Here is a 24,598-nt window from a genome sequence, read left to right as displayed (position 1 = left end):
TTCACATGCCAAGGTCTTTTTATGGTGACAGAACTTTCTGCTCAGTTGTTAATTATAAAATCAGGCCTCTGCAGCTAGACATCTTGGTATTTGCACAGGTTATAGGGCCAAGTCTAGGATAGAGTCTTTCTTTACAGTTTTATAAGTTCTGTTACAACACTGTTGTTGTAATTAGTCTTCTGAAATCAGTAGTCTTGGTTTTTGCACAGATCCTAGGACAAAACCTAGGATAGAGTCTTTCATTATGGTTCCAGAATTCTGCTCAGTCGCAGTTGTCAAAGTCAGACCCCTGGATTAGAAATCTTGGGTTTTGTACAAATAGTAAGCTGAAGCCTAGTCTAGGATCTTTTCGTTTTAATTAAAACATTTTATTTATTTTGTTAAAATAATATCTTTATTTAAGCACAATGATTACAAACATGTTTTTAGTTAGGTCAGTTATATAATTGGAACATTTTAAACAACCATAGCAAAATAAAAATTTTACATAGGTATATGTGCAGTTAATTTTCTAGGTCTTTTACATGTTTTGAGTCATGTAACCATCACCAAACCCAACATACCAAACTCATCCAATAATTTTCCCCATCAACCCACCCATCCATCAATACCCATTCCTGGGCAATGACTAAACTGTTTTTCTTCTTTTTTTGTTAATAATATCTTTCTTGGGGCCAGTGAGGTGGTGCTAGAGGTAAGGTGTCTGCCTTGCAAGCACTAGCCAAGGAAAGATCGCCACCGCGTTTCAATCCCCCACCTTCCCATATGGTCCCCCCAAGCCAGGGGGCAATTTCTGAGCACTTAGCCAGGACTAAACCCTGAACATCAAATGGATGTGGCCCGAAAAAAAAAAACAAAAAAAATATCTTTCTTTAAAAAAAAAGAACAGCTTATTAATCTTTAAAAAAGTACCTAGTAAAATGCCTGTCTGGAACACAGAAAGGGGTAGGAAGGAAGAAAGGGGGTACAGGTGGTGAGAATGTTGCAGTGTTGAAGGGGGTGTTCTGTTTATGACTGAAACCCAACTACAAACATGATTGTGATCATGGCGCTTCAATAAAAAATTTATATTAAAAATATCTTTCTTTAAACACCAGGATTATATTGGCTAGGTGGAGTGCGCGGCCACAAAGTGAAGCAGAGTGGCTGTGCTCCTCTGTTTCCACCCCTTGTGGTGGGAAGACTCACCTCAGAAGAAGCAAGCCCTGAGGGGATAGATGCCAGGGACAATCAAAGTTCCCAGGCTTGAGCAAACAGGGAGAAGCCTCAAAATGTCTGCTGTGCTTAAGAGGCCCAGACTATACCAGGATTACAAACATGACTATAATTTGATTTATGTAACAAAAAGAACACCCCTATTCCACAGTGCAAGATTCACACCACCAATGCCCCCATAGCCCTTCTCTCACAACCCTTGCCTGTATTTGGGACAGGAATTCTACATCTGTTATTTATTAAGATTGTCATTATAGTTGTTAGTATAGTTAATTCCCTAACTACACCATTACTCTTTGCAGTGAGCTTTATATTTTGAGCCTGTCCTTTTGGCCCTCATCTACATAGTTTCTGGGGATTAAGACAATACAATCCTTAATTTTTCTTAAAAACTACATATGAGTGTGACTATCCTGTGCCTATCTTTCTCCCTCTGACATATTTCACTCCGCATAATAGATTCCATGTACATCCATGGAAAAGTTCAGAACTTCATCTCCCCTGACACTGAATATTCCATTGTGTATATGTACCACAGTTTGTTTAGTCATTTCTCTGTTGAAAGGCATCTTGGTTGTTTGTAGAGTCTGGCAATTGTAAATAGTGCTGCAATGAATATAGGGGTGAGGAAGAGATTTTTAAATTGTATTTTTGTGTTCCTAGGGTATATCGCTAGGAATGTTATAGATATATCATATGGGAGCTCAATTTCAATTTCAGAGGTGTTTCCAAAAAAGAAAATTACAGACCAATATCCATATCCCTGATGAACAAAGATGCAAAGATCCTCAATAAAATCCTGGCAAATAGGATCCAATGCCTCATTGAGAGGATCATCCACTACAATCAAGTAGGTTTCATCCCAGGAATGCAAGGATGGTTTACATCCATAAATATATCAACATAATACACAACATCAACAACAAGAAAAATAAAAATCACACGACCATATCAATAGACACAAAGAAAGCATTTGATAAGGTCCAACACCCATTCTTGATAAAAACTCTCAGCAAGATGGGAATGAAAGGAACCTTTCTCAATATAGTTAATGCCATCTATGACAAGCCAATGGCAAATATCATCCTCAATGGAGAAAAATTAAAATCCTTTCCTCTTAATTCAGGTACAACATGCTGTCCTCTCTCACCATTGTTATTCTACACAGTAATGGAAGTACATGCTATATCAATTAGGCAAGAAAAAATATATCAAGGAAATCCAGATAGAAAAGGAAGAAGTCAAAAACTCAGTTCGCAGATGACATGATACTACTCTACGTACAAAACCCTAAAACTCTACCAAAAAGCTTCTAGAAACAATAGATTCATATAGAAATGTGGCAGGCTACGAAATTAACACATAAAAATCAATGGCCTTTTTATACACCAATAATGATAGGAAAAATTGGACATTAAGATAACAACCCCATTCACATTGGTGCCACACAAACTCAAATATCTTGGAGTCAACTTGACTAAAGACATGATGGACCTATGCAAAGAAAACTATAAAATATTGTTTTAAGAAATAAGAGAGGACATGAGGAAATGGAAACATATACCATGATCATTAATTGGCAGGATTAACATAATTAAAATCGCAATACTCCCCAAAGTATTGTACAGATTTAATGTGATCCCTGTAAAGATACCCATGACATTCTTCAAGGAAGTGTATCAAACACTTCTGAAATTCATTTGGAACAATAGACACCCTCGAATAGCTAAAGTACTCCTTGGGAAAAGAAATATTGGAGGCATTACTTTCCCCAACTTTAAACTGTATTACAAAGCAATAGTTATCAAAACAGCACGGTATTGGAATAAAGAGAGACCCTCAGATCAGTGGAATAGGCTTGAATCTCAGAGAATGTTCCACAGACACATCATCACCTAATTTTTATAAAGGAGCAAGAAATCCTAAATGGAGCAAGCTAAGCCTCTTCAACAGGTTGTGTTGGCACAACTGGTTAACCACTCGCAAAAAAGCAAACTCAGACCCTAAGCTAACACCATGTACATAGGTAAAATCGAAATGGATTAAAGATCTTGATATCATACCTTAAACCATAAGGTGTACTAAACAACATGTAGGTAAATCACTCCATGTCATTGAGATTAAAGGCATCTTTAAGGTGGAAAACACTTAAACAAGTGGAAGTAGAGATAAACAGATGGGACTATATTAAGCTGAGAAGCTTCTGCACCTCAAAGGTAATAGTGCCCAAGATACAAGAGCAACCCACTGAATGTGATAAACTATTCACCCAATACCCATCAGATAAGGGGCTAATATCCAAAATATACAAGGCACTGGTGGAACTTTAGAAGAAAAAAAAACATCTAATTCTATCAAAAAATGGGGAGAAGAAATGAACAGACACTTTGACAAAGAAGAAATACAAATGGACAAAAGGCACATGAATAAATGCTCCACATCACTAATCATCAGAGAGTTGCAAATCAAAACAACTATCAGATACCATCTTACACCACAGAGATTGGCGCACATCACAAAGAATGAGAACAAGCAGTTCTGACAGGAATATAGAGAGAAAGGAACTCTTATTCACTGCTTGTGGGAATGCCATCTAGTCCAACCTTTATGGAAAGTCATATGTAAATTCCTCTAAAACCTGGAAATTGAGCTCCCATAAGATTCAGCACCTGATATTAAAGGTCACACCTACTTTAAGACTGTTGGGATTCTGGACATGTACCTTCAGAATAGAGGATCATCAATGTAAGTTTGTCACATTGATTATCAAGGCTTTCTGATTTATCTCCAGAAAGGCAAGCCATTCCCTTGCTTAGTGGGGAAGAAGAATTCCAGGACAGGTAGTTTTCTGTTTCTGGGCCTTCAGAAGAGGCTGGGGGTGCAGATTCAACACTAGAAGGATAAGTCCCTCAGCAAGAGTAATGCATCTGGGATTTAAGGGCAGACACATATCAAGATTGATTGAGCAGAGCAGTTCATTTGTCTTGTTGGGGATCTTAGGCATGGAGAGTGATACTCCTGATATTAGAGAGAAAATTGACTTCAGGACTTGAGGCATGTTGGACCTGTTCCTTTAGAACAGGGGATCAGCGCAGATACTGAGTTGAGTTAGGTGGCTAAGGAATACAGATTCAGCTCTAGAAGGGCAAATTTAAACCCAAATGTTATTCGCTTGAATTGGAGGGCCAACCAATGTCAGGACTAGTAGTTTTTATGCCTGGGCTCTCTGAAAAGAGGAAGATCATGCCAACTCAGTTGCACTGGGGTCAGGGCATGCTAATTTATTTCCAGAAAGGCAAGTTCATGCCCAAGAAAATCACATCTATTTTATGGGAGCAGACTACTTCAGGACTGGCAGTTTTCTGCATGTGGGCATTTAGAAAAGTGTAGCTGCAATGTAAATCAGCAGTGTTCAGTGTCGGGGCATGTGTGTTCATCTCTATAAACACAATAATTTCCCTAAGAGGAATGAGTAAGGAAGAAGAAAAAAGACAGGAAGACTTCAGAGGTGTTGCTTTTGTTACTGGACTTTTAGAAAAGGGGTGTGGTGCAACTAAATGTAGCATTTTAAGAGCTGGAGCATGGAGATTCAGCCCAGATGAGGTTGTTCAAAAAAATTTGAGGGCAGTCCAGCATTAGGCCTGGCGACTTTCTAGGCCTAAGCCACCAGGAAACGGGAGCAACACAGCTATTGGTTCTACTTTGGGGGGTAGGGCATGCATATTATGCAGCACAAGGGCATATCCCTCCTAAATAGTGACAAACCTGGGATAGAAGAGCAGAAATAAGTCAGAACTGGAGGCTTACTGAGCCCGGGACATAGAAAAGGGGATCATGATGCAGGTGCTGTGTGACATCGTTGCAGATTTAACTACATAAGTCCAGGGCAGAACAATGTCAAAACTGATGGTTTTAGGGCCAGGGTCTTTATTAAAGGGTCACAGTTTATGGGTCACATTTGGAAACTGAATATGCAGATTCAGCTCCATAATGACAGGCCTCTTCTCAAGAACCAGACACCAGTGATCGCAGAGTGCACCAGCCTAGGATTAGAGCAATTCTGGGCCAGGGGTTTTAGAAAGTTAGAAGCATGGCTACTGGTTTGTATTGTGTCGCTGGCATATGCAGATTCAGCTCCAGAGGATCAGTTTTCTCCTGAACAGTAACAAAGCAAATATTAGAGGGAAGATCAACATCAGCAATGGAGGTGGACCTTTATAAAAGGAAGTAAATCTGATATTGGGTAACTTTGCGAGGCTGGAGAATGCAGATTAGGCTCCAGAATGCGTCTATTTCCAAGAAACATGTGCCTGTTTTTGGAGAGCAAAAAATGAAAAAACTAGGGTATTTCTAAGCTTGAACCTTTAGAAAATTGGATGGGTATAACTCTTGAATTGTATTTGTGGCTGAGATATGCAGAGTCAGCTCCAGAAGGGCAGGTCCCATTCTCAAGTATTATGCACCTGTGACTGGAGGTAAGAACAATATCAGGAATAGCAAAAAAAGAATAATATTAGGATTACTGAGCATGTGACTTCAGAAAATAAGAGCAGCATTACTACAGGGTAAGGTAGTGCCTGGGCATGAAGATTCAGCTCGAGAAGGGCAGGGCCCTTCACAAGAGCAATGCACTTGGGATTGGAGGGAAGATCAAAGTCAGGGCTTGTGGCTTTATCTTCCAGGACATTCCAAAAAAAGGAGCTATGAGGCCACTAGATTGAGTTGCTAGGCTGGAGGCATATAGATTCAACTCCATATGGGCAAATCTCTCCGAAAGAGTGAAACACCTGAGATAGGATTTAGAGCAACATAAGAACTGGAGCTTTTCTATACCCAGGCTTTCAGAAAAGTGGAGCAGCATGGAAAACAGGATGTGTTGGGAGGTTGGGCATGCAGATTCAGATCCAGAATATTACATCACTCCCCCAGAGCATTGGACTTGGGATTGAAGAGAGGACTTATATCAGCACTTGGATATTTCTGGACCTGAATTCAGATAACGCAAGCTATACAGTTTAGAATTTTATTTGTGGGCTGGCATGCAGATTCAGCTATAGAAGTTCAGGTACCTAAGATAATTTTATCTGAAATTAGAGGGCAGATTGATATCAGCACTGACAGTTTTCTGGGCTTGGATTTCAAAAAAGGATTGAGGTGAGTCTAATTGGTCAAGTTGTGGAACTGGGACTTAGAAGTTCAGCTCCAAAGGGGAAGGTCACTTCTCAAGAATGATGCACCTTGAATGGCAAAGCAGAATCATGTATAGGACAAAAGGCTGCCTGGTCCTGATCCTTCAGAAAATGGAAGTAGTATATACAGTGGTCATGTAGCAGGGATGGCATCCTGATTCATCTCCTGAAGGACTGGTAAATCTCAAAGAGTAATGCCCAAGGGTAGACTATATCAGCAGTGGCATCTTCTCAGCACGGGACATCTGAAAATTAGAGGAGAGTGAGTATTGTGTCTATTTGTGGGGCTCAGGCATGCAGGTTCAGGTACAGATCCCTCAATGTGATTGAAACCGTATTGTATATCGATGTCAAGACTGACTTATTTCTGGGCTTGGCCCTTTATATAAGGAGAATGAAGGGGTTAATGAGTAGCATTGTAAGCTGGAGCAAGTAGATCCAACTCGAGAAAGACGGGCTCCACTGGAAGAGAGATGCACCTACAATTGAAGGGAAGGCAGTGGTCAGGTCTTATTGTTGTCTGAGCCTGAACCTTCAGAAAATGAAGGAATGGATGATACTGGATTGTGGTGGATGTTGGTTCATGCAGACGCAGCTCCAAACATGCAGGGCCCTTTCTATAAGCAATATCCTTAGGGTTTTAAGACAGACCTACTTCTGAAAGATCAACTTTATGGGCATGGAACATCAGAAAAGGAGAGAGATGAGTCTATGAGATTATTTTCTTGGCTGGTATATGCAAATTCAGTTCTGTAATGGAAAGTCCCTCCCCCAAAATGATTTAGCTAAAATCGCAGAGCAGTCCTGTTTCTGAACTGGAAGTTATCCCTTCCTAGGCTGTCAGAAAGAGAAAGTTACATGACTATTGGGTAGCGTTTTTGACCTGAGGCATACAAATTAAGCACTAAAAGGGCAGGTGTCACCACAGAAGCAAAGCACCCGAGTCTAGAGACCAGACAAATGTCAGATATGGCAGCATTCTGGACCTGGGCCTTCAGAGCTGGAGTCTGGTGTGGCTGCTGGTCATATGGGCAAGTGACGTAGTTCCAGAAGAGAAGGTCTATCCACAAAATTAACTTACCTATTTTCCAGTGTATAAGAAGACTTTTGAAATGAAAAAAAGTGAACCTAAAATCGGGGGTCTTCTTATTCACCGAGTATATCCCTAAAAACGTTTCGATATGCCTCTAAATGAAAATCGTCTGGATATTGCCACGATATGAAATTTCCAACTTGATCCTGCAATAATCACTGCAAGGCTGCACAGACCGCTTCTCTAACTCAGCCAATCCAAGCAGCTTTTTATGCATGAAATTATACAATGTTCTGTACCTGAATCTACACTGTAAAAAGCCTGATCAGATTGGCCAGAGTCAGAGAGGAAGTCTACTACAGTATAACCTTTGAACCTTTGCTTGTTGTGATTGGCTCACTGTGGTACATACAATTGCAGCACAGGAATGTTGTAAACTTTTCCAAGGATCACAATAACTGTGCTGCAGCAAGACAATATGGAGTATATGGACCAAAAGGATGGTCCGAGACTGTAAAATTAGAGGGTCTTCTTATACTCCCAGTCATGTCTTATACACTGGAAAATACGGTAGGGTTTGAGGGCAGACCAACATCAGGATTTGGTTTTCTGTACATTGACTTTTAGAAAAGAAGAGTGGTTCTTGTTTGGGAACTGGGAATTGCAGATTCAGCTCCAAAGGGCAGGATCTAAGTACCTCTGCTTTGAGGAGAGACTGACACCAGCACTAGAGACTTTATTTGTCTGGTAACGGAGAAGCATTGCTACTGGGCTGTATCAGGGGACTAGGACATGGGTTCAGCTCCAAAAGAGCAGGTCCTTTCCCATGAACAATGCACCTGTAATTGAAAGCAAGACCAATGCCAGGGCTGCAGTTTTCTGTACCTGGACTTTCAGAAAAGGGAAGTGGTCTGGCTACTGGACCATGTTGTGCTGGGGTATGCATATTCTGTAAGAGCGATGTTCCTGGAATTGCGGGGTAGAACTATATCATGGTTAGTAACTTTCTGGGCCTGAATATTCAAAAAGCAATGAGGTCACTTTTAGGAATTGGGACCTTAAATTTTGCTCCAGAAGGGCAGATTCCTTCACAAGAGCAGACCTGTTGGTAGAGGCCTTTGAATTGGTCCTTATTATTGCCTTCTAATTAGCTGTCTCTCAATTGGTTCCTTTGGTTTTCTTGTTAAAAATATGTTTCCCCATTGCCTACTCATCTGGATTTTTCCTCTCCTCTGGGGGTTGGGCTTTGTTTATCCCAAGAAAGGCTACTCAGGTTACCTGGAGTGGTGGCTGATATATTGGCTCATGGTTCTTTATGGTGGAGTGACTGGCTGTGGGTGAACAGCTTGAACAGTTAGTTGCTGGCCTTCCCAACTATGTGTAGATTATGTGCTTTAGAATTGCTGCCAGATCTGCATCTCTTGTCCTGCTCAAAGAGGGGTCATGGGAATTCCTCTCCCTGTCTGGGAATTGTGGAATGCACAAACCACCATTCAACACAGACAAAAATCAGAACTGGCTGCTTTGTCTTCCAAAATGAGAGGCAGCGTTGTTGTTGGATAATGTTGTGTGGCTTGATATGTGTATTCAGCTCCAGAAGTGCAGGTCCCTCCCAAAGAATGACGTATCTGGGATTTGAGGCAAAATTTGATTCTACTAGGTCCTTTTTTTAGGCTGAGGCATGCAGATTCAGTTCCATATGAGCAATTCTCCATCCATGCTTGAGGCAACTGAGAATGGAAAGTAGAGAGATATCGGGAATGGCTTCTCTCTAAGCCTAGGCCTTCAGAAAATGGGAAGGAATGAACCAGCTATTGGGTAAATAGGGGTTTGAGGCATGCAGATTCAGCTACAGAAAGAGCAGGATTCAGCCCAAGATCTATAAGCTGGGTATTGGAAAGAAGACCTAAAGACTGGCAGCTTTAATGGCAATGGCATGGAGCTTCAGAAAAAGAGGACAGTCTTGTAAAATACCCCTCCCTGCAATGCCCTAAGCTTTCTGTTGAACTGTTAATCACACCTGGATAACAGGGTTGCCCCCTACCCTGGTAGGTGGTGATCTATAGAGGATAAAAAAGTGGGTCTGTCTGTGGAGGAAAAAGGAGGCAGAGAGCCAGAGAAGAAGCACTGTTAGAAGATGCTTGGTATAAGGTGAGCATTGAAGCCATGTGAGGAAATGCACACAGCAGATAGGGCCATAGAATAAATTGAGCTGTCTCCAATGAAACTTTAACTGCTTGTGATTATTTCTCTGCTGATATCCTGTGTCTTGAGTCCCAACTGCAGAAGGGGTTAAAGGTGCTGGGCCATGTCGTGAAGAGAAAGGATTCACCCCAAACATGAGAGATTTAGCCATTATATTTTATATTAAGTCGACACAATCTGGCTATTGTGTCATGGTGTATATTCAGCTCCAGAGGGGCAGATTTATTTCCAAGAATGATACACCTGGGTCCCAACAAAGTCCATGTCATACCTGGATTCTTTCTCACGTGGGCCTTCAAAACAGGAGAATGGCACATCATTTGGGTTCTGTTGATGTTCTGGGCATGCAAATTCAACTTCAGATAATCAGGTCACTTGTCAAGAGTGACAGTCCTGAGATTGGAGGGAGAACAAGGTCAGAGTTGGTTATTTTCTGTATCTGGACCTTTAGAATAAAGGATTAGTGCACCAATTCTCATGTGTTGGAGGCTGGAGCATGCAGATTCGGCTTCGTAATGTCAGGTTTCTCCCAAAGAGAATTGCACATGGAATCAAAAGGCAGACTAATATCTGCACTGGATGTTTCATGGGCCTGGACTTTCATTAAAAAAAGAGCAACTTACTGAAACCCAAACACAATCATGTATGTAATCAAGGTGTTTAAATAAAAAATAAAAATAAATAAATAAATAAAAAGAGCAACTTGGCTACAGATTGTGTTTTGTGGCTTTGGCATGCAAATTCAGCTCTTGAATATCAGGTTCCTCCCAAAGAGGAACCTGGTATTGGAGTGTAACCAACATCATGACTAGTGATTTTCTGGGTCTAGGCTTTTATAAAAGTGGAGCAACTTGGATATTGGGTTGTGTTGGTGGTTAGAGCATAAGATTCCACTCTAGATAGTCAGGTACCTTTCCAAGACCAATAGATTTGGGATTGGCAAAACATCAGAACTGGTGGCTCTCTAGGCCTGTCTTTCAGAAAAGGGGAGTTGCATAGCTACTGGGTAGTTTTGGGAGTCTATAACATGCAAATGCAGCTCCAGTTGTGCGGGTCGATCTACAAGAGCAATGCACCTGAGTTTGAAGGATCAACCAAGGTCAGGACTGTTGGTCTTCTAGGCCTTAAGAAAAGTTGAGTGTTGCAGCTACTGGGTCACATGTGGCACTGGGCAAAGGAGATTCAGCTCCAGAAGGTAAGGCCCCCTCCCAAGCACAATGCATCTGGGAATGGAAGGAAGACCAATATCAGTACTGGCTGCTTTCTGGGCATTCTGAGATTTTCTGGGCTTTCTGGGCTTCAGAGTGTGAAGCAGTATGGATACTGGGTAAAATGTGGGGAATGGGACATGAAGATTCAACTCTAGCAACACAGATTGCAAGGCCCTTGGGACTGGAAGGCACACAGACAACAGGGCTTCAGACTCTCTTGACATGAGCCTTCAAGAAAACATGTATGCCATGATGACTATTTTGCTATAGGGACTAGGGCATACAGACTCAGTTTCCAGAATGCCAGGCCTCTATGTAAGGGAATTTCTCCCAGGCTTGGAGGGCAGACTGATGTCAGGACTGGTGGCATTCTGGTCTTGGTATTTCAGAAAATGGGAGTGATGAGGCCACTGGATCATATTGTGAAAATATGTCATGCAGAGTTAGCTCCACAAGGGCAGGTCCCTTCTTAAGAATGTAATACTTAAGATTATAGGGCAAACCAATGTCAGGATTGGCAGATTTTTGTGCCTGGGCCTTCAAAAAAGGGAGAAGCACAAGTACTAGCATAAAAATACAGCTCCACAAGGGTAGGTCCTTGAAGCCTCATCCCCCATTCTTCCTAGGTAACTTGACCTTACCTGAAAGACCCCGCCCATTCCTGGGAGGGGTCTTGGAAAAGGTAGATAAGGCTTTGACCAGAGAGGATTAGCTCTTTTTGGTCTTTTGCCAGCATGGAGGTCAAAGGGAAGATGGCTAAAAGGAGTTAAGATGCAGGGCTAGCTAAGAATGGCTGAATGCTTAAAAGGTTATTATATAGGCCACACATGTGGTGGATAGGGCATGAATAAAGTTGATGCTTCCTGAAGCCTGCCTGTGAGTGAGTTCAATACCCATTGCTTTCCTGGACCCCAGACCCACCGGTTGATGGGAGATGAAGCCACGTGGCCATGGCCTAAGAATAAAGGCCTCCATCCTTCTCCATCCAAGCCCATCCTAAGGGCGAAATGCAACAGGTCCTCACCCAAGAGTGATGCTACTGAGATTGCAGGGATAAATAATGTCAAGACTGGTGACTTACTGGGTCTGGGCCTTCAGAAAAAGTAAGCAGCATAGCAAATGGATAGCGTTGGGTGTTTGAGGGCATATAGATCAACTTCAGAATTGCAAGTCCCTAACAGAGTGATGCATCTGAAATTGGCATGCTCCAGCTATGTTTTTGTAACTATTTGGTACCATAGTATTTATTCATAATATTGCTTTATACCTCAAGGTTCTATAAATATAAACTTTTTATTAATATATTTATTTAAACACCTGGATTACAGATATGATTTTAGTTGGGTTTCAGTCATGTAAAGAACACCCCCCATTCACCAGTGCAACATTCCCATCACCAGTGTCCCAAATCTCCCTCCTCCCCACCAGAACCCCGCCTGTACTCTAGACAGGCTTTCGACTTCCCTTATTCATTCACATTGTTATGATAATTCTCAGTGGAGTTATTTCTCTGACTGCACTCACCACTCTTTTTGGTGAGCTTCATGTTGTAAGCTGTACTTCTAGCCCTCCTCTCTTTGTCTCTGAGAATTACTGCAAAAATGTCTTTTATTTTTCTTAAAACCCATAGATGAATGAGAATATTCTGTGTCTATCTCTTTCCCTCTGACTTATTTGGCTCAGCATAATAGATTCCATGTACATCCATGTATAAGAAAATTTCATGACTTTATCTCTCCTGACTACTGCATAATATTCCATTGTGTATATGTACCATAGTCTCATTAGCCATTCATTTGTTAAAGAGAATCTTGGTTGTTTCCAGAGTCTGGCTATTGTAAATAGAGTTGCAATGAATATAGTTTTTTTTTCTTTTTTAATGTTTTTCATTTTTCTTAAAACCCATAGATGAGTGAAACCATTCTGCGTCTTTCTCTCTAACTCTGACTTACTTCACTCAGCATAATAGATAACATGTACATCCATGTATAGGAAAATTTCATGACTTCATCTCTCCTGATGGCTGCATAGTATTCCATTGTGTATATGTACCACAGTTTCTTTAGCCATTCGTCTGTTGAAGGGCATCTTGGTTGTTTCCAGAGTCTGGCTATTGAAAATAGCACTGCAATGAATATAGGAGTAAGGAAGGGATTTTTGTATTGAATTTTTGTGTTCCTCGGGTATATTCCTAGGAGTGGTATAGCTGGATCGTATGGAAGCTCAATTTCCAGTTTGAGAAGGAATCTCCATATCGCTTTCCATAAAGGTTGTACTAGATGGCATTCCCACCAGCAGTGAAAGAGTTCCTTTTTCTCCACATCCCCGCCAGCACTGCTTGTTTTTCTTTTTTGTGATGTGTGCCAATTTCAGTGGCATGAGGTGGTACCTCATAGTAGTTTTGATTTGCATCTCCCTGACGATTAGTGATGTTGAGCATCTTTTCATGTGCCTTTTGGCCATTTGCCTTTCTTCTTTTTCAAAGTGTCTGTTCATTTCTTCTCCCCAATTTTTGATGGGGTTAGTTTTTTTTTCTTGTATTGTTCTGTCAGTACCTTGTAAATTTTGGATATTAGCCCTTTATCTGGTGAGTATTGGGTGAATAATTTCTCCTACTCAGTGGGTGGCCTTTGTATTCTGGGCACTATTTCCTTTGAGGTGCAGAAGCTTCTCAGCTTAATATAGTCCCATCTGTTTATCTCTGCTTCCACTTGTTTAGAAAGTGCTGTCTCCTTCTTAAAGATGCCTTTAGTCTCAATGTCCTGGAGTGTTTCACCTACATGTTGCTCTATATACCTTATATTTTCAGTTCTGATATCAAGGTCTTTAATCCATTTGGATTTTACATTTGTACTTGGTGTTAGCTGGGGGTCTGAGTTCGCTTTTTTGCAAGTGGCTAACCAGTTGTGCCAACACCACTTGTTGAATAGGCTATTCTTGCTCCATTTAGGATTTCTTGCTCCTTTATCAAAAATTAGGTGGTTATATGTCTGAGGAACCTTCTCTGACTACTCAATCTATTCCATTGATCTGAGGGTCTGTCTTTATTCCAATACCATGCTGTTTTTATAACTATTGCTTTGTAATACAGCTTAAAATTGGGGAAAGTAATGCCTACCATATTTCTTTTCCCAAGGATCACTTTGATCAATTGATCACTTTGATCAAGTAGGTTTCATCCCAAGAATGCAAGGCTGGTTTAACATCTGTAAATCTATCAATATAATACACAACATAAACAAAAAAAATAAAAATCACATGGTCATATCAATAGACGCAGAAAAAGCATTTGATAAGGTTCAACACCCATTCTTGATGAAAACTCTCAGCAAGATAGGAATAAAAGGAACCTTTCTCAATATAGTCAAAGCCATCTACCAGAAGCCAGTGGCAAATATTATCCTCAATGGAGATAAACTAAAATCCTTCCCTCTAAATTCTGGTACAAGACAAGGCTGTCCTCTCTCACCACTCCTATTTAACATAGTACTGGAAGTACTTGCTATAGTGATTAGGCAAGAAAAAGATATTAAGGGAATCCAGATAGAAAAGGAAGAAGTCAAGCTCTCACTGTTTGCAGATGACATGATACTCTACTTAGAAAACCCTAAAGACTCTACCAAAAAGCTTCTAGAAATAATAGATTCATATAGCTAAGTGGCAGGCTACAAAATTAACACACAAAAACCAATGGCCTTTTAATACACTAATAATGATAGGGAAGAAATGGACATTAAGAGAACAATCCCATTCACATTAGTGCCACACAAACTCAAATATCTTGGAGTCAACCTGACTAAAGATGTGAAGGATCTATACAAAGAAAACTACAAAACACTGCTCCAAGAAATAAGAGAGGATACGCGGAAATGGAAACACATACCTTGCTCATGGATTGGCAGAATCAACATAATTAAAATGGCAATACTTCCAAAAGCATTGTACAGATTTAACGCGATTCCTCTGAAGATACCCATGACATTCTTCAAAGAAGTGGATCAAATACTTCTGAAATTCATCTGGAACAATGAATATAGGCTTGAGGAAGGGATTTTTGTATTGATTTTTGTGCTCCTAGGGTATATCCCTAGGAGTGGTATATCTGGATCGTATGGGAGCTCAATTTCCAGGTTTTGGAGAAATCTCCATATTGCTCTCCTAAAGGTTGGACTAGACAGCATTCTGACCAGCAGTGAATAAGAGTTCCTTTCTCTCCACATCATCTCTGCTTATTGATATTCTTTGTGATGTGTGCCAATCTCTGTGGTGTGAGATGATACATCATAGTTGTTTTGATTTGCATCTCCCTGATGTTTAGTGACGAGGAGCATTTTTTCATGTGCCTTTTGTCCATTTGTATTTCTTCTTTGTCAAAGTGTCTGTTCATTTTTTCCCATTTTTGATGGGATTTGATTTTTTTCTTGTAAAGTTCTGTCCATGCCTTGTAAGTTTTGGATATTAGCCTCTTATCTGATGGATATTGGGTGAATAGTTTCTCCCATTCAGTGTGTGGCTCGTGTGTCCTGGGCACTATTTTGTGTTGTTCTATATACCTATGGTTTCAGGTCTGATATCAAGGTCTTTAATCTATTTGTATTTTACCTTTGTACATGATGCTAGCTGGGGGGTCAAACTCTTTTTTGCAAGTGGTTAACCAGTTGTGCCAACACCACTTCTTGAAGAGGCCTTCCTTGCTTCATTTAGAATTTCTTGCTCCTTTATAAAAAATAGGTGACTTTATATCTGAAGAACATTTTCTGAGTACTCAAACCTATTCCATTGGTCTGAGGGTCCATCTTTATTCCAATACCATGCTGTTCTGATAACTATTGCTTTGTAGTACAGTTTAAACTTGGGGAAAGTAATGCCTCCCATATTCCTTTTCCCAAGTATTGGTTTAACTATTAGAGGGTGTTTATTGTTTCAAATGAATTTCAGAAGTGTTTGATTTACTTCTTTGAAGAATGCCATGGGTATCTTTAGAGGGATCACATTTAATCTGTACAATGCTTTGGGGAGTATTGCCATTTTAATGATGTTAATCCTGCCAATCCATGAGCAGGGTATGTGTTTCCATTTTCGTGTGTCCTCTTTTATTTATTGGAGCAGGGTTTTATAGTTTTCTTTGTATAGGTCTTTCACATTTTTAGTCAAGTTGACTCAAATTTGAGTTTTTGTGGCACTTCTTAATGTCGATTTCTTCTTTATCATTATTGGTGTATAAAAAGGCCATCGAGGGGCCGGGCGGTGGCGCAAGAGGTAAGGTGCCTGCCTTGCCTGCGCTAGCCTTGGACGGACCGCGGTTCGATCCCCCGGCGTCCCATATGGTCCCCCAAGCCAGGAGCAACTTCTGAGCACATAGCCAGGAGTAACCCCTGAGCGTCAACGGGTGTGGCCCAAAAACCAAAAAAAAAAAAAGGCCATCGATTTTTGTGTGTTAATTTTGTAGCCTGCCACATTGCTATATGAATCTATTGTTTCTAGAAGCTTTTTGGTAGAGTCCTTAGGGTTTTCCAAGTAGAGTATCATGTCATCTTCAAACAGTAAGAGTTTAACTTCTTCTGCTATCTTTCATGATTTTATTTCCTTGTCTATTTTACAGTCTTTCAGTTTAAGTTGTTTTTGTGAAGTTCAAGTGGGTATCTTATAAGGAATAAAAGCTTATTTTAGTTACTGATATATTTCTGTCTTCTTACTAGAAATTTTATGTCAATTACATTTAAATTAATTGTTGATATAAAATGTTATTTATGGGACTTGAGAAATAGTGCAATGGGTAGAGCATTAGCAATGCACACATCTAATTAGGGTTTGAGTTCCCAAACCCTAAATGGTTCACTGAAGTTCCATTTTGGAGCACAGAACCAGGAGTAAGATCTGGTTTCTATTAGGTGTGGCACCTCAAAAGACTGTTAATGTAATTTTTCTATATGATTTTGTGCTTATTGCAGTTTATTTTTTTTGCTTATTTTATTTTACCCTCTTTACTTTGATATCAGTTTATTGTGTAGGAGTCAGGTTTCACTGATCTACTTGTTTGTTTCTAAATATGATAACCATGAAGTGTGTAAATATATACCTAACAGTATATATTATAGTATGTGTAATTTATATATAATTTTGAAGAAGTAAGTCCAAATAAATTTGAGGTGTTAGCTATTTGTATTCTTCCCAAATTTTATAATTTTTCATATCTCACTTTTATTTTTAAGGCTTATATACTCTTTTGTTTTGTTTTTGCTTTACTCCTGTTAATAATCCATAATCCTGGCTCTGTGCTGTGATAATTCCTATTGGAACAAGGGACATTATAGAATGCTGGGGATCAAACCTCATCAGCTGTATGAAAGACAAGTACTGTTCCTATAGCTATTTAACATTTATAAGAAGACTAATTTGTGTTCCTTACAGAGAAATTTTAAAAACCATGGCTTGCAATAAGTTTTGCTTATCTAAAAATAGTTATTTCTATCTTTTAAGTTTTCTGTAATTAATTACCTGGATGTAGCAGTCTTACTATAAGTACTTCCATTAAACCATTTGAATATATTGGACAATTCCCTTCTGGCCTGTAAATTTCTACTTATGTATATCCTATATGAATCTCTAGATCATTCTATATATGTGAATTTATGCTAATTTAATTTCAATGAAGGTTTGATCCCTTGCACAACAAATGCTCCCCTGACCAATGTGAGGAACAATTCCTAAACACACAACCAGACGTTAAAACTGAGGAGTCAGTTTGTCCCCAAAACAAAAATAACAATAATATTGATATACATTCTCAACAAAATACTAGCAAATTTTGTTTACTTCATTAGTCTTGCTTTAGTGTGGGTTCCTATGACACCCTGATAACTTGGTAACAGCAACAACTTGCTTTCAGGGCAGAGTTCCCTGCATTGCCACCTAACAGTGAGATGAAACAGAAGATGCTCCGTGTCACCCTGACTTTGACATAGGTTTTTGCGAAAGCCAGGAACTTTAACTACAGAAACATGACTGTAACAACCACGACTGAGAAAAACTTTTACTGGGACCATAAAGAAAGATTTTGGGGTTAGACAACTGAGCCTGGAGTTGGTCTTATGGCAGGATGCTTCATGAGTATGGTCTCCATGATTTTAGTTCAAAAGTTTTTTCCTTTATATTTTTCCTGTATTTTGCTGTGCCTATGTGAAAAAAATAAAAGAAGAAAAAAACCTGTCACACAAACCCTCTTTTTTTTTATTATTTTTTTCTATTTAAGTAAGGGCTCTCATCTTTTTCATAGAATGTGGGACAAGGATAACTGTGTTTTATCACATATTTCTTCATTTTTCTATAAAACTAAGAAGAAAGGAATAAAGTCTAGGTTCAGTGTCCAAGTGGTCTCAGATGCATTGGTAGAGAAAATATAACTGTAAAACTAGTACCAAATCCAGAGACAACAACAGAAGAATCAAGTAACCTAAACTTTAAGAATTTAAACTTAGATGGGCCTATTATACTAGCAGGCCAGGGGGCAAAGGGTGGTGGTATAGGATGCACGCTGGGATCATTGGTGGAGGGAGGTTCCCTGGTACTGGGAATGGCCCTGACTCACTGTATATCTGAAATTTAACTATGAAGTACTCTGTAGAACACAATTGATTCAATAAAATAAAATTTAAAAATATTAGCAAATTTTATCCAATGATATCTCAAAGAGATAATACATCATGATCAAATGGGATTTGTCCTGAATTATACAAGAATGGCTTAATGTAGATAAATCAGCATAATACACCATTATCAATACAGTGGAAATAAAAATCATATGCTATTATTGAGATGCAAGGAAAGCACTTTACAAGAGCCAGCATCTGCTAATTATAAAATTTATTTATAAAAAAAGAAGTTACAGGAACTTTTCTTAACATAGTCAAATCCATTTACCAAAGTGTCACAACAAACAATATATCCAATGGGGAATAATTGAAAGTTACCCTCTAATATCAGGCACAGCGTAAGGATGTCCACTCTCACCATTTAATTCAATATAGTATTGGAAGAACTTGTCTTAGCAATTAAATAAGAAAGAGATAATAAATGCAACAAGAGAAAAAGTAGTAAAGTTCTCATTAGTTGCATATAACAAAATATTATATAAAACCCTAAGACACATGCACAAAAGATAACTCCTAGAATCAATATAGTCTTATAGTAAATAAAATAAATAGTAAATTTATAGTAAATAAAATAAATGCAACAAGAGAAAAAGTAGTAAAGTTCTCATTAGTTGCATATAACAAAATATTATATAAAACCCTAAGACACATGCACAAAAGATAACTCCTAGAATCAATATAGTCTTATAGTAAAGTGTCAGGTTGTGATTAAACATGCAAAAAGTCCACACTTTTTCCCTGTGAATATATTGAAATTAAAGATTTATATTTTTAAATTCCATTCGCAATTGTGTCTCAAAAATTAAGTACATAGGATGTAGCTTAAAAAAAGAGGTGAAGAATTTCTGGAAAGAAAACTGCAAATCACTACTAAAAGAAATATTAGAATTAAAAAGATAGAACTTTAGAGATACTAAAGAGGTTAGGACATTTATTTGCATGAAGATGACCTGCATTCAATTCCTGGCAACCATACGATCCACCAAGCCCCAAGAAGTTATCTCTAAGCAAAGAGCCAGGGAATTGAGCTCTGAACACTATCCGCTGTGGGAAAAAGGAAGGAAGGAAGGAAGGAAGGAAGGAAGGAAGGAAGGAAGGAAGGAAGGAAGGAAGGAAAGAGGGAGGGAGGGAGGGAGGAAGGAAGAAAGGTAAAAGAAAGAAAACAAGGGATTAAGGAAGAAATGAAGGATGAAGAAAGGAAGGAGGAAAGGAAGGAAGGGTGAGAGGGAGGGAAGAAGGAAGTAAAGAAGGAAGGAAGATGAAAGGAAGGAAGGCAATGAAGAGGAAAGGATTGGAGAATAAGAACAAAATAAGAAGAGAGGAAGAAAGGGAAAAGGAGGAAATTTAGGAAGAAAAGAACAAATGGAAATAAGGAAGGAAGAGAAGAAGGAAGGAAGGAGAGGAGGAAGAAGGAAGAAAAAAGAAAAGAAAGGAGTGTGTGTCTCTCCATTCCCAGAAAACTGGATATACGTTCTTCTAAAATGCATGAAAAAATCCAAGAAAGAAGCATGATGGTTCATAAAACTTACCTCCATAAATTAAATAGGTCAGAAATTGTACAAAATACCTTTTCAGATCGTAATGCACTGAAATTAGAAGTGAATTACAGACAGACACAGAGGACAAACTTTAACACCTGGAAATTAAATTGCTCACTACTGAAAAATGTAAACAAATGATGATGGGACAACTGCATGTGGTCAGCCACATGCAGAAAAGTGAACACAGACCTCTATCTAACACCATGAACTAAGGTCAAATCAAAATGGAAAAAAAACTTTTATATCATACCAGAAACTAATGTGTAAATAGAAGAAAATGCAGGCAAACACTTCATGACATTGAGACTTAATGACATCTTCAAGAAAGAAACACCACTGTCTAAACAAGTGGAAGCAGAGATAAACAAATGGAATTACTCCAAACAGATGCTTCTGCAATTCAAAGGAAACAGTGAGATACTACTCACCCAATACACATCTGATAAGGGACTAATATCTAAGATATACAAGGTACTGACAGAACTTAACAAGAAAAATAATCTAACCCCATCAAAAAGTGGGGAGTGAAATGAAGTCATTTTCTCTCATAAGAAAAAGAGATGGTCAAAAGGCACATGAAAAAATGCTCTATGTTACTAATAATAAAGATGATGCAACTCAAAGCAACCGTGAGATATTATCTCACTCAACAAAGACTGGCACACATCACAAAGAGCAAGTCCAACCACTACTGACATGGATGTGGGGAGAGAGGAACTCTCAGTCACTTCTGGTGGTATGCTGTCTAGTCCAGCCGTTTTGAAAAATAATATGGTTATTCCTTAAAAAAAAACCTGGAAATTGTGCTCCTGTATAACCCAGTATATATTCTAGGACCACAAACACAATACAATAATGTCCTTTGCAGTCCTATGTTCATAGCAGCGCTATTTACAACAGCCAGAATCTGAAAACATTCCAGATGATTTACAACAGTCGAGTACCTAAAGAAAGCATGGTACATCTATGCAACAGAATACTCTGCAGCTGATGTGGAGGAATTTTTTCTTTGCCTTTTGATAACTGTATTTCTTTGAGAAAATGTCTGTTCATTTCCCCCCCATTTTTAATGGGGTTAGAATCTAACCGTTAGATGGTTCCCTTCAGGTCTGAGTGCAGGGCACAGGTCACCTACCTCTTGGGGACTGGGACCTCATCACATTGCTGACCTCCAGATCGCTTCCTTTAAGATTGTAGCCTGTCTTGGAGTACAGGCGGGGGAGAGGGAGGGGAGTGGGGAGGAGGGAGATTTGGGGCATTGGTGATGGGAATGTTACACTGGTGAAGGGGGGGTGTTCTTTACATGATTGAAACCCAACTATAATAATATTTGTAATTATGTAATATTTGTAATCAAGACGTTTAAATAAAGATATTAATAAAAAGAAATATACTAACTATAATAATTAAGAATATAGAGGGGAAAGATTCATTCACATTTCAGTCAAGTTTTCAGAGTAGTAATTTTAATGTCTTTACTGTCCTTTGTAGTAAAATAGTTGATACATGTGAAGAAATGAATCATTTTGTTTCCATATATCATCAAAATTCTTGAATAAAATGCTTTAAATCTTAAAGAATAAAAATGTAAGGAAAATAAAGAAGCAAAATTCGTGCCGTATATTGCAAAAAAGAGTTGTTTAATTACAAAGCAACAAAATGTTCATATATAATTTCCACACTGATTGGAAAAAGAGGAATGTTTGGAATACTGCTTTTCAAGAAAGATACTTGATCACACAGTGCAAGCAAAGAACAGCTGTTTGCCAATTTACTTGCCGGTTAGTGCTGATTTACCACAGAAACAAGAGCTCTTCTACAACTTAGTATTTTTCATTGAGATAATTTATCATGTTTTATATTCTAAAATTTTAATCAATGCCTGTATACTCGGTTGATCTTTAACAGTTTTTTTCATATTAACTTCTGAATTATGAATTAATTTCTGAATTAGGGAGACTGAATTATGTCCCCTTATTTATTTGATAGGATTATGTATTAAATAAAAATGTACTGCTGGGGCATTGCCTTGCATGTATCCAACCTGGGTTCGATTCCAGCACCCCATGTGTTCCCCCATACACTAGTAGGAATAATTCCTGAGTGCAGAGCCAGGAGTAAGCACTGAACACCATTTGGTATGGCCCCAATACAAAACAAAGAAAAATATACTTTTGTACTTTAATTTCTGTGTGCTATACTTTTGTTTTAAAATCTCTGGAAGAGAGCTTCCTTCAGGATAAAATGCCCAGTTAAGAGTAAATGACAAATATATTTAAGAAAAACTGCACTTCTCTAAGAACAGATCATGTCAGGATAATCCCTCAACTCATTTTAGTAGTAACTGACTTACAGGGAATAGCCTAATATAACAAACAGTGAATATAAAGTGGCAATTCAGTTTAAAAGTTTTAGGACTGTACAATTAATACATAAAAAGTTTCATCAACTAAAATGAAATTTTCCTTTGGTTTCTCTCTTGTTTATAACTCCAATATTCATTTCTAACTTTCCAAACTTTAAATATTGAGACTCCTTGAGACACTAACAAAATTTTATTTCTGATTGAAAAAGTCAGTTTGTTGATGTGTAGGAAGAGAGACCTGGTTCCTTGATGTCAACTGATTTTATGACCTGAATTTAAGATTTGCATTTGGTTTCTATATTTTTAGTGCACATACTCAATTAGAATATTGTTGTATACCATTTCTTTTGTTTTAGATCACGAATAGAAAAACTACAGTTTGTGTGCTATGCTTTCTCCTGATTCAGTCTTGAGAGGCTATTTAATTCCACAAATGTATCTATATCTTTGAGTTTCTCCAGTTTTTAAGACATAAAATTATTTTGTTTTTATAGTACTTTGCTGGTTCTTTGAATTTTTGTGGTATGTGCTGTAATGTTTTGCCTTTTATTTCTAATTCAGTTTATTAGAAGTTTCTCTTTTTTCTTTGTTAGTCTAGCTAATAGTTTAACAAGAGTAAACTGGTTTATTCTTAAAAAAAAGAGATTGCAGTCTGAGCTCTGAGAACTTTCTTCTTTCTGGGGGCTGGGCTCTCACGACATTACTGGTTAGTCCTCCGGCTGTTTTCTTTCAGGCCCCATTGTTCTTAGTTTTTATACAATATAAAGTTATATGCAATCAGATTGTGGACTGTATCTGGATATTGAATCAAATATCCAGATATTATATATACAATTTATTATAATTTTATTACTATTGATTCACAATAGTGTCTTAGGCCAAACTTAATGTACATAATTATCCAAATGCTTGTGTATGATTTTTCCACTATAATTTTTGTACCAAAATATATGTACATTTAAATTTTGACAGGGATCAGCATATTAACATTCTTTTTAATCTATTCATTTGATAAATGAAAATATCATTGTTATCTTAAATTATTACTACTATTATCATTAATTTTCTTTTCCTATTCTTTGTCCAGTATCTTTATAAAAACAACCATATTTGGAGTGAGTAAGAAATGGCTGGATGTGGGGGTTTCCAGGCAGAGTGCTGATTGCTCTACCTGCAGAGTCTCCACCCGGCTGTGCTTCTTCTGAGGAAACTGAGGACCTGAAGGGAGCCCTGTCCTACTCTTCTCTGTCTTTCCTGAACTCTGGAAGCTCTCCTCAGAGCCCTGGGAAGCGAACCCCAAAAAAACTACATTCGGAAGCTAGCCAGCGAGCCAGTGAGTGAGTAAGAAATGGCTGCATGTGGGGGTTTCCAGGCAGAGTGCTGATTGCTCTACCTGCAGAGCCTCCACCCGGCTGTGCTTCTTCTGAGGAAACTGAGGACCTGAAGGGAGCCCTGTGCTACTCTTCTCTGTCTTTCCTGAACTCGGGAAGCTCTCCTCAGAGCCCTGGGAAGCGAACTCCAAAAAAACTACATTCGGAAGCTAGCCAGCGAGCCAGAGAGTGAGTAAGAAATGGCTGCATGTGGGGGTTTCCAGGCAGAGTGCTGATTGCTCTACCTGCAGAGTCTCCACCCGGCTGTGCTTCTTCTGAGGAAACTGAGGACCTGAAGGGAGCCCTGTGCTACTCTTCTCTGTCTTTCCTGAACTCTGGAAGCTCACCTCAGAGCCCTGGGAAGCGAACCCCCAAAAAACTGAAGCTACCCAGCAAGTGAGTGAGTAAGAAATGGCTGGATGTGGGGGTTTCCAGGCAGAGTGCTGATTGCTCTACCTGCAAAGTGTCCACCCGGCTGTGCTCCTTCTGAGGAAACTGAGGACTTGAAGGGAGCCCTGTCCTACTCTTCTCTGTCTTTCCTGAATTCTGGAAGCTCACCTCAGAGCCCTGGGAAGCAAACCCCCCCAAAACTGAAGCTACCCAGCAACTCTCCTCAGAGTCTTGGGAAGCAACACCAAAAATACAGCATTCTGAAGATGCCAAGCAAGCGAGTGAAAACTACGCCTGTCCAGTGGGGCCCGACTGTGAAAAACTGTGAGAGCTACCTGTGTGTGTCTCTCTACTATCCTGCTGTGTGAACCTCTTGAGAGTGGGCTGAAAAGAGGCTCCAGAAGGCACTTAGCTCCACTTCGCTACA

This window comes from Suncus etruscus, chromosome X (genome assembly GCF_024139225.1).
Source record: "Suncus etruscus isolate mSunEtr1 chromosome X, mSunEtr1.pri.cur, whole genome shotgun sequence".
Classification (NCBI taxonomy): domain Eukaryota; kingdom Metazoa; phylum Chordata; class Mammalia; order Eulipotyphla; family Soricidae; genus Suncus; species Suncus etruscus.
This window is presented reverse-complemented; position numbering follows the sequence as displayed.